Source organism: Oryza glaberrima, chromosome 2, assembly GCF_000147395.1.
Source record: "Oryza glaberrima chromosome 2, OglaRS2, whole genome shotgun sequence".
NCBI lineage: Eukaryota > Viridiplantae > Streptophyta > Magnoliopsida > Poales > Poaceae > Oryza > Oryza glaberrima.
This window is the reverse complement of record NC_068327.1, coordinates 16,001,220-16,009,580: the sequence shown is the minus strand read 5'-3', so window position 1 is coordinate 16,009,580 and position 8,361 is coordinate 16,001,220. Positions and strand designations below refer to the sequence as shown.

General features: G+C 37.0%; 1 pseudogene; it reads left to right on the top strand.

Annotated features, from left to right (window-relative positions):
• Positions 1-344: 344 nt before the first annotated feature.
• Positions 345-8,119, top strand: LOC127764496 (probable disease resistance RPP8-like protein 4; annotated as a pseudogene).
• The last annotated feature ends 242 nt before the right edge of the window (positions 8,120-8,361 follow it).

Below are 8,361 nucleotides of genomic sequence, written 5' to 3'. Positions count from 1 at the left end.
CCACCAAAAATCGATCGAAATGGGCGAGTGGGAGATAGGGCTAGAGGCCACGATCGCCATAGCCACGCTGGTGTTGACGGAGGTGCACCGGATGAGGGACAAGAGGAAGGTGCCCGCCAACGACACGCTGGAGGAGGACATGGCCTTCATCAAGAAGGACTTCCAACTCATGGAGTCGTTCCTGGTGGATGCCGCCGAGAAGCGTAGGCAGACGGCGGCGGCGACGACGACGACCTCCAGGAGTTTGAGCACCTGGTTGCGACACCTCCGGGGCCTGTCTCAAGACGTCGAGGGCTGCCTCCAGGAGTTCTGCCTCCATCTGGAGAGGCCGCCTCGCGCCAAATCCAAGCTGCTCCTGCCACTGGACACCATCACCAAGCAGATCAGAAGACTGAGGAACGAGATTGAGCATGTGAACAAGAGCAGTGCGATATACTGCAACGCAATTAATTTTGGTCCGGACGCTGCGCAGCCCATGGTAAGAAAACATATATACTCTTTATTCCTTTTTAATGGAACCGGGACTACTGTAGATTTTAGTCAACCAACCAAAGATGGTTTCACCAGTAGTGTCATGTGTATAAATAGGGGTGGAAACAGAGCAGATTCGAACGGATAATTATCATACCATATCCTAAATCATATTTTTTAAGCGGATTAGGAGCGGGTGTGGATAGTGTATGGATGTGGATGCGGAGTAGATTGTTTCGGATGTCAGAATGTTGCGGAGTCGGTTCGAAAACGGATTAAATTTATCAGATGTTACATGTATATACAATCAATACAACATTGATTTAGCAATGCAATGAACAATAATACAATAATCAATAAATGATCCAGCGTAATAATTATATACTTAAGTGTTAAACAACATGAATACATAATGTCTATAATATTATAATATAAAAATACAGGTACACAACGGTGAAAACCTCAGACTGAGAAATCTTCTTTTTTTGCAAATCAGACTAAGAAATCTAGTTTAATTGATGAATTCGGTCATTGGATGGACCAACTCAGTGGCGGACCAGGATTTTGGTAAGCCCCGGGCCAAGCCTAATGGCTACCCCCATACCACAACAGGTATGAGTATAACCAAAAGTAAGACATAGAATAAACCGTGCTATGTAAAATATAGAAGTACATTTTTAGTTGGGTTTGCTTTTTTCAAGCCTATAATATGCAGGTTTATATCATGATCATATGAAGGAAAAAAGAATCACAAAAATCGCTTATTAAAGTTGTGGATAGAAAAACCTAAGTTAATACTAAGTTCATAACAAGAAGATAAAATACCACTAACGAAAAGGAAGTTTCATCTTTTGAATTCTTGTATCTACTATTCTGAACATCTTCATAGAAGGTCATTGCATCTAAGAAATATAATGTGGATCTGCTCTAACATCAGCTGTCCAAGTTGGTCATCTTCATATATAATCTCTCCATAGTTTCAAAACAAAATAAATCGAACCAATCAATGTGTAACTGGCTGGTGTAAGCATCTTATAATTGAGAATGACCAAGACAGAGAAATAAAAATGACTATAAATCATTATACGAGCTAGAGATATTGGACCTCGGGGGGTAGGGGCCTGGGCGCCTGGGAAAAGGTTTGTAGGGACTTATTCCAAGTCCCTGTCACATCGGATGTTTGGACACTAATTTAGAGTATTAAACATACACTAATTACAAAACCCATTTCATAATATTGGACTAATTCGCGAGACGAATCTTTTGAGTCTAATTACACCATAATTTTGACAATGTGATGCTACAGTAAACTTTTGATAATTATGGATTAATTAGGCTTAAAAAATTCGTCTCGCGGATTAGCTCTTATTTATGAAATTAGTTTTTTATTAGTCTATGTTTAATACTCTAAATTAGCATGCAAACATCCGATGTGACATGGGCTAAAAAATTTTAGCCCTATCTAAACACCCTCGACGCCGGCTTGAGCATCTTCTAGTCTAGAATCAGGCCGTCGGCCATCAGGGTCGTCCTCACCGGCTAGCCGGTGCCGGCATGCCACCTCCTTGAAGGCTTGAAAAGATGGGGAACACCGGAGAAGGTAGCATGCGAGCAGCGGAGCATCTTCAACAGATCACTGCAGACCAGCACGGAGGGGGAGCGCCCGGGGCCCGGGATGGCGCTGCGGCCGCGAGCGCACAGCCGGCATGCCGGAAAAGGAGACGGGGGAGGGAAGAGGCTCCTCTGACGTACTGCCCTCTGACGTGGGTGGCTGACATGTGGGTCCATCAGCTGTGGGGCCCACATGTCATCCTCTCAAAGTTAGAGGGCAGTACGTTAGAGGATCACGTTCCGACGGGGGAGAGGGGAGAGCGATGCGGTGCGGGAGCTTGGAGCAGGAGCGATGGAGGAATCGATCCGCCGTCAGTCAATCTCATCTCTCGGTGTCTCTGCCTCACTAGCGAGCAGCGACTTCACAGCTGGGCCTTGGGACATATTTGATGGGCCAAGATTTTCAGGTCCTGTTTAGATCCCACCTTAAAATTTTACATCATGTCACATCGAACGTTTGAACACTTGCATGAAGTATTAAATATATGCTAAAAAATAACTAATTGCACAGATTGAGACTAATTTGCGAGACGAATCTTTTAAGCCTAATTGCTCTATGATTTGACAATGTGGTGCTACAGTAAACATTTGCTAATGACGAATTAATTAGGCTTAATAAATTTGTCTCGCGATTTACTTATGGATTCTGTAATTTTTTTTATTAGTGCCCAAACACCACATGCGACACCCTATATAATATCTGATGTGACACACCAAAACTTTACACCCCTGGGTCTAAACACCCCCTTAGGGTAAAAATAAAATGGGGTCTATTGCTAATTGGACCAGGAACCGGGCCGTGGCCCAGGGTGCCGGGGCCCTAGGTCTGCCCTTGGACCAACTTATGTTATGTGTAATAGATAGAGTGGTTACATGTGTTGATAATTTCAAATTATTCGGTAAACGGTCAATCAGATTATCCACATCCGTCAGATTTTAGAGATACTATATCCGCATCCGCATCATACTATATGCATCCGCATGTATATCCGCTGGAATTCTAAATTCCCATACCATATTCTCGTTTGGATGGATTCGGAGCCGTTCCGTTTTCGCCCCTATGCATATTTACATAAATTATTTTTATCATCATATATGTAAAATACTTTTAGATTTGATTAAATTACTTCTTATATATTCATAATATTGTGAGTTGCGTATTTCATTGTTGGTTTTAGTCAATTCTATAATTTGTGCTAATTAACTTTAATTCCTAGATAGACTCATGTTAATACCCATACAATGGATTTACTTCTAATGCCGTGACAACTTACTTCCATTTTGTGCTAAGTTACTTTTATGATTTATGTAAATTACTTTAGGGCTTTATGGAATTTACTTTCATAGATGTTATAAAAGTAATTTAATCAAATCTAAAACTAATTTACATATATGATAAAATTAATTTAAAAAATACATATATTTTTATCAGAATATAATTATATGAGATCTTGCATATAAAGATTTTAGTGTAATGAATATAACAGTGTAATCGAATAAATATTTTAAGAGAAAATTCCTATAAGAAGAAAAAAAATGGCATGCATGACTTAGATAGCAAAATAGATCTTGAACTTGTCATGTAATTGTAGTTCCCTTAAGCATGGCTGGCATCGCCCTATAGAACTAAATAAGTGCAGGCGCACTATTTAAATTTACCCTTAATATTCACTTTCCTCGTATGAGGTAAAACATCAACTATTACAATTTAAATTTTAATAATGGCAATTATTGCAATGGAAAGGAAAAATTTTCATATCCATCTATACTATCATAGTAGTACGTACTATGCCTAAAAAAATAAAAAAAATCAATTTTTTACATAAATCTAAATCTGGATATAGTCTATGCTCAAATTCCTATACATAAGTTAATTTATTTTGGAATGAAGGGAGAAGTTTGCTAATTAGACATAGTTTTTAACCCGTGGCTATGAGGCAGTGGTATTTTGATATGCCAACCACTACCACACAATATACCAAAAAGCCAACCAATTAGGGCATGCTTAGTTCCTAAACAAAATTTTTCACGTTGTCATATCAAATGTTTGGACACATGCATAGAGTATTAAATGTAGACAAAAAACCAATTACACAGTTCGCCAGGAAATTGCGAGACGAATCTTTTAAGCCTAATTGCGATATGATTTGACAATGTGGTGCTAAAGTAAACATTTGCTAATGACAGATTAATGAGGCTTAATAAATTCGTCTCACAGTTTCCTGGCGGAATCTGTAATTTGTTTTATTATTAGAGTATGTTTAATACTTTAAATGTGTCCATATATCTGATGTGACATGCAGGTGCAAAACTTTTTGCCAACTAAACCGGCCCTTAATATAACAGACAAAAACTGTATGCCTCCATAAGATCACATCGCAGATGCATTGAGTAATATAACAAGAGTGTGTTTAGTTCGCGAAAAGAAAATTTTTTAGTCTCATATCGGATGTTTGACCGGATGTCGGAAGAAGTTTTCGAACACAAATGAAAAAACTAATTTCATAACTCGGCTAGAAACCGCGAGACAAATTTATTAAGCCTAATTAATCCATCATTAGCACATGTGGGTTACTGTAGCACTTATGGCTAATCATGGACTAATTAGGCTCAAAAGATTTGTCTCGTAATTTCTATATAAACTGTGCAATTAGTATTTTTATTTATATTTAATGCTACATACATGTATCCAAAGATTCGATGTGATTTTTTTGGGCAAAATTTTTTGATACTAAACAAGGCCTAACTCACCGGATCAAGGCCTAACTCACCGGGTCAAGGCTGGACCTCTGCGGCCTTCATCACAGATTACAACAAGGAACACGCATTTATGATATGGCACAGACGTTAGCACACATTTGTGATTGAGGTCCATTTATGATAGACCCGTTTAAATAAACGCACCCATCGTTTCGCTTATTCGGGGAATAAGTGAAATGTCATATTTACAAATCAAAAATAATTTATGAATAAAAATTTTATATACGTGTTCTTAGAGATCTAAAAGCAAAGGCTAAAAAATAAACTTCAATAAAAAACCTCAAAATCAACTCCAAATTCAAGGTTGAAAAATTAATTTTTGACTGATAAGTATGAGCATAAGCGAAAAGATAAGACCTAAAAAGTGTCTCTGACATGTTTCACAAATGCTTGATACATCCGCATCTCTTATCATCGACATGGACATGTAGAAGGAAAACATTGCATGTGATCTTTGCTCTAATCGTAGACATGGATGATAAAAAAGGAGGCTGTGATTCCAGCAAAGGTCACAGTCCGTTGTGGAAATCCATGTATATGAACATTGCTAATGGGGACTACCTATATATAAGCAAATGTCTGTGTTGTGTAATGTTATGAACGAGTATGGAAAATAAGTGATTATTGCAAAAATCACATACGCGGATTGGAAGACCGTGTCTTTGATGGTCCACATCCTGGAGGCTTATGTTTCATGTTTGTGATATAAGTCCACATCATAGATGCGCAGATCCAAATACGTGGGCATCCCATATCTATGATTGATGATCCTGTGGCAGTGAACTGCCACAAAGATGGAATTGTCTAATAAAAGTCTAGATTTAAAAATAGTGAACTGCCACAAAGATGGAATGGTCTAATAAAAGTCTAGATTTAAAAATAGGTTAAACCAAGGGCTCTTGTTCAAAACGTTAATAAGATGATTTATTTATAAAATTATATTACTCTTAATAGCCAAGAAGCTATGACAAATTAAGTTTTCCCCTCATTAAAGTACATCCAATTAATCTTTAAAGCACTACATTATCTCCAATTAGTTGAGAATAGCCAATGAGAACTGTGGTGGATGTATTAATGTGTGTGGTTGCATTAGGCATGTTTGTTTTAGCTTTAAAATTATTGTAATCTAGATTATTGAGCCAGATTATTATAAGCTGGATTATAATAAGCCAACATAGAAAAAGTTGTTAGCTGTTTGTTTCTCTGTATTATTAGCTGTTAGCTACCCAACAATCTAAAAAAAGCATCTTAAGAGTGGATTACCAGATTATAGTAATCTAGCTTATATATTATAATAACCTAACATAATAAGCTATCTGTTTGTTTCAGTTTACTCCTAATAATCTAGATTATAATAATCCTGAGCTGAATCAAACAGGGCCTTATATAATAAAGGGTTGGGAGGGAAGTTAATCACTAAAAGTGTTTTATAATATGAGAATGGCAATTAATTTGCTAGGAGTACAAAATTTGAGTCCTAGAACAAAAGTAATTTGAAACAAGTAGATTACATTATTTTTAAAAAATAATTAATCATTATTATTTTGATACACTTATCTTTAATAAAGAGGTTACATGAAGCACTATAAATATAATTCCCCTGCCACATTGTATGTGCTTCTCGTAATCATGCTATTTCTTTTTTTCAGTCAATCTCAATACCAACAGGACCTGCATTTAGGAATGCTCCACACATCGGACGAGAAATGGAAAAATCTCATCTCATCCAACTTGTTTCTCAGAACAGCGAGAATCATAACATTATCTCCATATGGGGAATGATTGGTATTGGCAAAACCTCCTTCATTAGGAGTGCCTATGGAAGCGAAGAAATAACTAGCATGTTTGAGCAGTGTGCCTGGGTCACTATATCGCATCCTTTTAACCTTAATGATTTCATTACGAGCTTAGCCCATGAATTAAATGCACACGATTTTAGTGTTCTTGGAAATGACTTGCAGAAGAGTGAAGAATCAATCAAGCCTTCAAAGAGGAGATGCCTCCTTGTCCTTGATGATGTATTATCTATTGAAGAATGGAACTTGATACAACCTCATTTGCCTAATGAAACAAACACAAAGATCATAGTCACCACGAGAGAAGCAAGTATTGCTGAGCATTGCTCGATGACATGCAAAAACATATGTAAGCTAGAAGGTCTTAAAGAAGATGCGGCAATTGCACTCTTCAAGAACAAGGTATTCCTCTAGTCCTAAAAAGAATTTTTTTTATGCTTGGCAATCAAACTTCTGAGCATTAAATGTTCATCATATAGGTAATTAAATGTTAATTATCTACAAAAAATTAATTGCTAAGTGACCAAGAGAAAATGATCAGGAGTACTCGTGATTAAAATTACTTCATAAACTGTGGATATTAAGATTTTTGGTTAAGATTCCTTCATATAGTACTCGAAGTCTTAACTTTTTCCAGTTAACTGTCAAAGTTATATATGGAGATCTCACTATACTATTTGAGTATTCAATGTGGTTTATGAGCATTGATGTCGTCTTTTGTCAATGTGTGCCAATACTAGTCTGAGCATTTTTATGAGAACCTCTTTAAATTTGGTTTGGGATATTTCATCATGTTCTCTTTCTGTAGCAACTCTTTTGTCATTAGTTTTTTTTTAAGAAACAATCTACCTCATCCACCGTATATTTGTGCACATGTTGATAATCTTCTCATAACAACTGTAGGTATTTGTAGATAGTTCAAATATTGATTTGGATCTTGACATGATTACTCAAGCAAAACTCATCACAAAGGAGTGTGATGGTCATCCTCTTGCAATAACCAATATTGCTGGTTTCTTGGCAAGAAAGCAAAAAACAACTACAGAATGGAAGAAGTTGAATGATAATTTTACTTCTGGGTCAGTGAACAAAGAAATTCTTGAAATGATAAGTACAACCCTTGAACCATCCTATAATAACTTGTCCTATCATCTAAAGTTATGCCTTCTGTACTTATCTGTTTTTCCCAAAGGCCATAATATTAGGCGCAAACGCATAGTAAGACGTTGGGTTGCAGAAGGTTACATAAGTAAGACTCATAGCTTGAGTGCAGAAGAAGTTCTATTTTGCAGAGCTTATCAATAGAAGCATCATTCAACCATCAGAACCAGTACCAGCTCACAAAGTTGGCAATATTGAATATTGTCGAGTACATAATCTTATGCACAAGATTAGTGTTTCAAAATCCATGGAAGAAAATCATGGCTTTGTACTTGAAGTTAGCTCTAATAACGAAGGTACAGTACGACATTTATCTATAATCAACACTGGTGAGACAAACAAGAACGCATTGAAGTGTGTTGACCTAACCCATGTACGATCAGTGACTATATTCGGAGAGTGCAAAGCATCTTTAGATTTTAGCATGATGAGGATGCTTCGGATTCTTGATTTGGAGGGCACATCTGGTTTGAAAGATCGTGACCTGAGTCAATTGGCAATTTTCTTCACCTTAGGTACCTTTCATTGAGAGGATGCGCTGATATCTATCATCTACCAAATT